A 7,043-nucleotide genomic window follows, 5' to 3' on the forward strand; every position below is an offset into this window, starting at 1 on the left:
TCATTCCTTTGTGGAGGTTGGCTTTGGCGGTGATGGGGTCCTTGGTGAGGGAGAGGATCAGCTGAGTGTCGTCGGCGTAGGAGATTTTGTTGAGGTTGTGCTGTTGGGCTACGTGTGTGAGCGGGGCCATGTAAATGTTGAACAGCCTCATGCTGAGGAAGGAACCCTGGGGTGAGCCGCAGATGATCTCGGAGGCTTTGGAACAGAATAGGGGAGGCGGAAGCTCTGGGTTCTGCCAGGGAGGAAGGAGGAGGTCCAATCCAGAGCCTTGTCTCGGATCCCTGCGGCGTGGATGCGTGCACGTAGTGTGCGGTGGCAGAAGGTGTTGAAGGTGGCAGAGAGATCTAGGAGGATGAGGGTTGCGGTCTCGCCGTTGTCCAGCAGGATCCTGATGTCATCGGTGGCGGTGATGAGGGCAGTCTCGGTGCTGTGGTTGCTGCGGAACCCTGACTGGGAAGGGTCCAGGATTCTGTTTTCTTCGAGGTATCGGGTTAGCTGGCTGTTGACGGTTTTCTCGATGACCTGGGAAGGGGAGCAGAAGATCGACCGGAGGTTCTTGAGGTCTCTTGGGTCTTCCTTAGGTTTTTTGAGTAGGGCATTGATCTAGGCGTGTTTCCAGATCTCTGGGAATGTCGTGGTCTCGAGGGAGAGATTGATGATGTTGCGCAGGTGGGGTGCAATGGAGCTGCTTGCTCTGTTGAAGATGCAGTGCGGGAATGGCTCTGACAGAGAGCCAGAGTGGATTGTGTGCATGGTCTTGATGATGTAATCGATGCTCACACTGGCCCAGGCTAGCAGGGGGTCGTGGTCGATGGTGTGCGGAGGGACTGTTGTGTTGCTGTCTGTTGGGGCTGTCTGGGTGTTGAAGCTGTTGTGGATGTCTGCTCTCTTGCGGTGAAAGAAGGTGGCGAGGGAGTCGCACGGGGTTTGCGACGGCAGGATGCCGTTGGTGTTGGAGCTGGGGTTTGAGAGTTCCTTCACGATGTTGAAGAGCTCCTTGCTATTGTGTGCATTGTTGTTGAGGCGGTCTTTGAAGGAGGTCCTCTTGGCTGCTCTGATGAGGTGGTGGTGGTTGCGGATGGCGTCCTTGTGTGCTGCGTGCCTGTCCGTAGTTTGTTCACTGTGCCATTTCTTCTCTAGTTTCCAGCAGGCTAGCTTGGAGGCTAGGAGTTCTGGAGTGAACCAGCTGGCCCTCTTGCTGGTATGTCTGTGGGGGGCTTTCTTCAGCGGGGCGAGGGTGTTGGTGCAGTCCTCGATCCAGCGTCTGAGGGGATGTTGCTCCGGCAGCAGTGGGGGATCTGTTGGGTGCGGTGGCATGTGGTGGGCTTCTGGAAGGCGAAGTGGATGCAGGGGTGGTCGGTCCAGAGGAGTTCGGTGGTGTAGCTGACGGAGACGTGCGCACTTGAGGAGAGGACGGGGTGGGTGAGCGTTGTGACGAGTTGCTTCAGTCTGAGGTTGGCAAGGTTATTGATCAGGGTTGTGGAGTTGTTGTCGTTGTTGTTCTCAAGGTGAAAGTTCCGGTCTCCGAAGAGGATGTAGTTGGTGGAGGTCAGGGCGTGCGTGCTGATCAAGTCGGCGATGGAGGCGCTGAACTGGGGGTGGGGTCCGGCGGGTCGGTAGACGAGGGTGCCTCTGAGGGTGGAGTTAAGGTCTGTGTGGATCTAGAAATGCATGCGTTTGGCGGTGCTGAGTGCGTTGTCGGTGCTAGTCGAGACCCTGATGCTGTTCTTGTGGACGATGGCGATTCCTCCTCCGACTCCATTGGTGCAGTCTCTGCGGGTGATCTTGTAGCCGTTTGGGATGACTATGGCGATGTTGGGTGCGGAGGAGTTGTTAAACCAGGTCTCTGTCAGGAAGGTGACGTCCAGGGATGTTGTGTCAAGCAGGTCCCACAGCTCGACAGCAGGCCGGCGTGTGGAGCGGGTGTTCAGTAGTATGCATCGGAGGTGGTTGGGGTCTTTCTTGGCGGGTGGTTCGTCTGCTCCGAGGCTGGTGTAGCTGCAGTTCCTGCAGGTGAAGGGACTGTGTGTACGTTTTGGGCGGCCTTGAAGCAGGTGTGGCTCCATCCAGAGTTGAGAGCGTGCAGAATGCTGGCATCATAGTGGCGGTGGTTGTTGTGGCGGGTGCGGGACCAGGGGTTCTGGCCGTGGTCTAGGCGCGGACAGGCGCAGACGGGCTTGCCTTAGGCACGCCTTTGGCGCAGCAAAGCCGCGGCCGGTATATATGGGGAGGTGGGAGGCAGAAGTAACTGGGAGGCGGGGGCAGCGAATGGGTAGTGGGCCATCAGGGGGTGGGGCCACAGGGTACGAAGCGGCGTGAGGGACAACTAAGGTAACAGAAGGAAAAAGGGGCACAAAATCGAAGGAAAAACGAGTGGTACAGAATGCAAAAGGGCATAAAAAACGAGTGGAACAGAAGGCAAAAGAGGCACAGAAACGAGGGGAAAACGAGTGGCACAGAGGGCAGAAGGGCACACAAATCGAGTGGAACAGAGGGCAGAAGGGCACAAAAAACGAGTGGAACAGAAGGCAAAAGGGACACAAAAACAAGGGAAAAACAAGTGGCACAGAGGGCAGAAGGGCACACAAATCGAGTGGAACAGAGGACAGAAGGGCACAAAAAACGAGTGGAACAGAAGGCAAAGGGGGCATAAAAACAAGGGGAAAACGAGTGGCACAGAAGGCAGAAGGGCACAAAAAACAAGTGGAACAGAAGGCAAAAGGGGAACAAAAACGAGGGAAAAACGAGTGGCGCAGAAGGGCACAAAAAAATGAGTGGAACAGAGGGCAGAAGGGCACAAAAAACGAGTGGAACAGAAGGTAAAAGGGGCACAGAAACGAGGGGAAAAACCTGTGGCACAGAAGGCAAAAGGGCACAAAAAACAAGTAGAACAGAAGGAAAAACGGGCACAAAAATGAGGGAAAAACAAGTGGCACAGAAGGCAAAAGGGCACAGAAATACCAGGAAAATGAGTGGCACAGAGGCAAAATACAGAACACAGAAATACAGGGGCAGCTAAGAACAGGAGGCAGAACGGGCAGAGAGGCACGGGGGCAGCGAGGGGAACAGAAGGGAAAACCGGGCAGAGACACAGGGGCAGCGAGGGGTACAGAAGGAAAGACCGGGCAGAGAAAGCACAGGGACAGCGAGGGGGACAGAGTGAAGAAAAAGGGGCACGAATCACTTACAGGCAGCAGGGGAAGACAGACAACAGCAGTCACAGACACAACAATGAAAATACAGGCAATACAATAAAAGCAATAAAGCGGAGGATGAACAAAGCTACCTACAGCCTACCACTGGCCACCAGGGATGAGGCACAGGTGGTAGCCTGCGGGTGTTGGAGGGCCTCGAACTTCCCCAGCAGCGGCAGCTGGGGCAAGGAGACACAGGCGGTGCTGTGCGGAGGGGGAGTGACCTACCTGGTGGGGTCAAGGGTTGCTCCATTCTTTGGGTGAAAAGAGTACCAAGCTAGAGGTGCTTCTCATATACACATGCCATATTCAATTCCACAACACCTTTGGAAAGAGATCCCAAGGAAGCAGGTAGAATCAATGAGGATACCACTAACATTAATACTAAACCTTTAAAAGAGGAAATTAACTTTCAAGAAGGTAAATGCAGAAACTTACCAGCCGTCGAGAAAGAGTCTGAACGACCAGAGGAAGAGCTGAATTTAGAAGGCTCCTCATCAATTCATAGTCAAAGTAACTTACCAAAGGAAGTTGCACAAAGCAAGGAACAAAAGATCTTGAAAACATCCCTCTCAAAAAGGGAACGAAAACGCTTGAGGAAAGCAAGGAACAGCAAATCAAAAAAATTCACTCCACAACTATTACTGACACCCACCCAGGAAAGACAAGACAAAAGCGATGAAAGTAATAGTGATATAGTAAGCATGCCGGATCATAACAACCAGGTAATAAAAGATGCCGCGGCCTCAGGAAACTATGATGGGGAAAAAAAGGAAAATTCGTCGACAAGTAAAATATATGACATAGTCCTCTGCAGAGAAGGAACAAAACAATGACAACAGCAAAGAATTTGTAAAATCAGACACAATCCAAACCTCACAGAAATTAAAGATAAAGACAAACGAAATCGAAACGCAGGACGTCGCAATAAGTGAGAAAGGAGCCACACAGGCGAGAAATTGCAATAATGAAATTAAATTACAGTCCCAGAGCCCCAGAGAGCCCAGCAAAAACACACAACAAGACCAAGTCAAACACATCCAGCACGCTGAAAAACATCATCAAGATCTAATAGAAGTATCAGAAGGGAGGGGCGCTAGAGGGCGCACTGCAGCATGGCCGCACTGCCGTGAGGCTCCTGCAGCCTGGAGCTTTCACCCGTCTAAATATCCTGTTGATCATCACCATTCCCTACCCTGATCCTGGATTATGCCTTGGTAGGCTACGGACGGCACTCGGTTCAAATCCTGTTCCGATCGGAGGTTCCTGGCCGGAGTTAGAAGGTCCGGAGGATTCACCGCCGAGCACTCTGGAGAGCGGGCGCTCCGCGGCCCGGCGTCTCGGCCCACTTTAGTCCGCTGCTGCACACGTGGGTGGAGGCCCGATCCCCTCCCCCTCAGTGACTCTCCGTGACTGCTCGCCTGGACGTGGCCGGTGGCTGTCCCTGGGGCTCGTGGCCGGCAGCGCAGGGTGTGAAGCGCCATCGCAGGTGGCGCCGAGGACTGTGGCGGCGGAGCTGCGGCGGGGGCTCCAATCTACCCCCTGATTGGGAAGCGGCCATTGCACAGAGGGGAGTGGCGGGGCATATACGCCTGCTCGTGCCCCCGTCTGTGGTGCTGTCCTGACCGACTGGACGCTACAAGGTACGAGCGGAGGTGGACTACAGTCGGGGAAAAGGCTTATATAAGACATTGCTAATCACCCTGCTGGGGGGCCATTCTTTCTTCATTTGGCGCCCTTTTCGTCGCAGCGGTTGCTGTATGGCGGAGCCTGCCGTGCTGGATATCACGGCAGAATTCTCCACTGGTCGTGGTGGCGCCTGCCCCATCTGGCTGTGTTACCCCCTGCTGTGCCTCATTTGCCACAAAGTCTTGGATTGTACCGCCCTGGTCCTTGTGAGACGACATTGGTGCTGATTCCTGCGCACTGTCCCTGTCGCACTTTGTGAGTGGCGCTACCCTTAGTACTCTGTGGTTTGCTGTGACGGGCCGCTGCAGTGTCCTATCGGGCTGCCTCCATTCGCTATCATGGTGGCTGCCCTTTGCCATGCTGGTGGCGACAGCGTGCAGTGACTGATTTGAGGGTGCTGGCGGCGCTGCGTGGAAGTAAGCATCATACACCCCACTTTTGACTTTTGTTGAGCTGCGTGTTCTGTTGGGTGCATAACCTTGGTGGCCGTGTACTACCCTGGAACTTGTGGGGTCATCTCTCTTTTTGTAGTCTGTATAGAAAAGCCTTGTGCTGGAGAGATTCTTTGTTTCTCTGGGAGTATCTTTTCCCGTAAAACCACAAACTGGTCATCCTCAATTTAGACAATGGACTCCATGAAGACCTTCGGCTTCAGTGAGGACCAGCTAAATAAAATTCTTGGTGCCAATAGAAGTGGCAACTCCATAACGGTAGTCCCAAATGGGGGAGAGAAATGGAATGAATTAGTAAATTTTAAAAAGAAAATTATTCGCACTGAATTACATGCTGAATTTATGGCACAGTATGTTAGAGCCGGTACTATACCTATAGGGCTCCAAGTCCGTAACAAACCGGGCCTATTTGTCAATAATCCCAAATTTCTAGAGACATGGACATTCATCTCGAACAGATGTAGTCGGGATTGGATGATCCTAATAATAGAAACAGCTCAAAATACAATACTAATAGAAAAGAGGGAGATAGAAGAACTGGAAAAAACCCTATCTGAAACTAATGTATTAGAAGAGGCCAAGAAAAAGATAGAGGAGATAAATCAAGACATGAGTGGCTATTGCGAATATTTAACAAATAAGAAAACATCGAAACTCAGAAAAGATATAACTAAATTCAGCCAAGAAGTAATCTACCCATTCCTCAGAAAAGATTATTACACAGAAAAACCTGAACAACACTTGGACAGGGGGGGAAGGGCAAGATTCCAAAACAGGCGTCCAAGACATATGAACTTTTCTGGATCCTCAGACAGTAGTGGGGGAGAGGAGGAGACACCCCGTAGAGACGAGGAAGTCCATAATCACCAAAGTAGAAATTTTGATGATTTTTTAGACCAGCGCCCACAAAGACCACAGAGGGGCTTCTCAAACCGGGGAAGGGGAGGATTCACAAGGAAACCCCAGACACGAGATTCCGAGCAGGAATATCAGAACAACCCAGCACCTCAGGAATACAAAAGGACGAGGAACAAGGTTTACTGGAGGTAGAAACCACCCCCATTATAAACCTATCCAGTCGAGTTCTGACAGACACAGAAGAGGCAGTTTTAAGGATGGGCTTCAGTTCCGTTCCGACAGTTGGCATAAACAAGTTCCAATTAGAAAAGGACCTAAGGGCATTTTTTAGAAAAATTAGACTACAAAAATTTTTTGAAGGAAGACCACAAAGGGAAACACATACAGATTCAGGCCTTAGAGCAAAGTCCACCTTCACACCAAGCTTAGGTATGGTAGACAAAATCGTAGATCTCTTTGAGAGTATGGTTAAAATTGAAATAGGGAGAGTTCTAGAGAAAAAACATCATATCCAACATAATATCACGAAGAAACAGAGAGAAGCCCTAAACTCCTTGGCTCAAGATATTATGATAACCATAAAGCCGGCAGACAAGGGAGGGGGGGTAGTAGTCTTCAACACCAATGATTATGAAGGTAGGGCTCTAGCCCTCCTCTCTAATGCCGAGCATTACTCTAAGGTCTCTCATCTCAGACTAGAATCCCTAAAACGAGAAGTATTTTCTTTTTTAACTGATGCCAAAGACAATGGTACTATTACTGAGGAAGAGTTTAAATTTTTGAAAAATGAAAACCCTAAAACACCTGCATTTTATGGACTTCCCAAAGTCCATAAAAGCATAGAGGATCC

The sequence above is a fragment of the Lissotriton vulgaris genome, chromosome 10, assembly GCF_964263255.1.
Source record: "Lissotriton vulgaris chromosome 10, aLisVul1.2, whole genome shotgun sequence".
NCBI lineage: Eukaryota > Metazoa > Chordata > Amphibia > Caudata > Salamandridae > Lissotriton > Lissotriton vulgaris.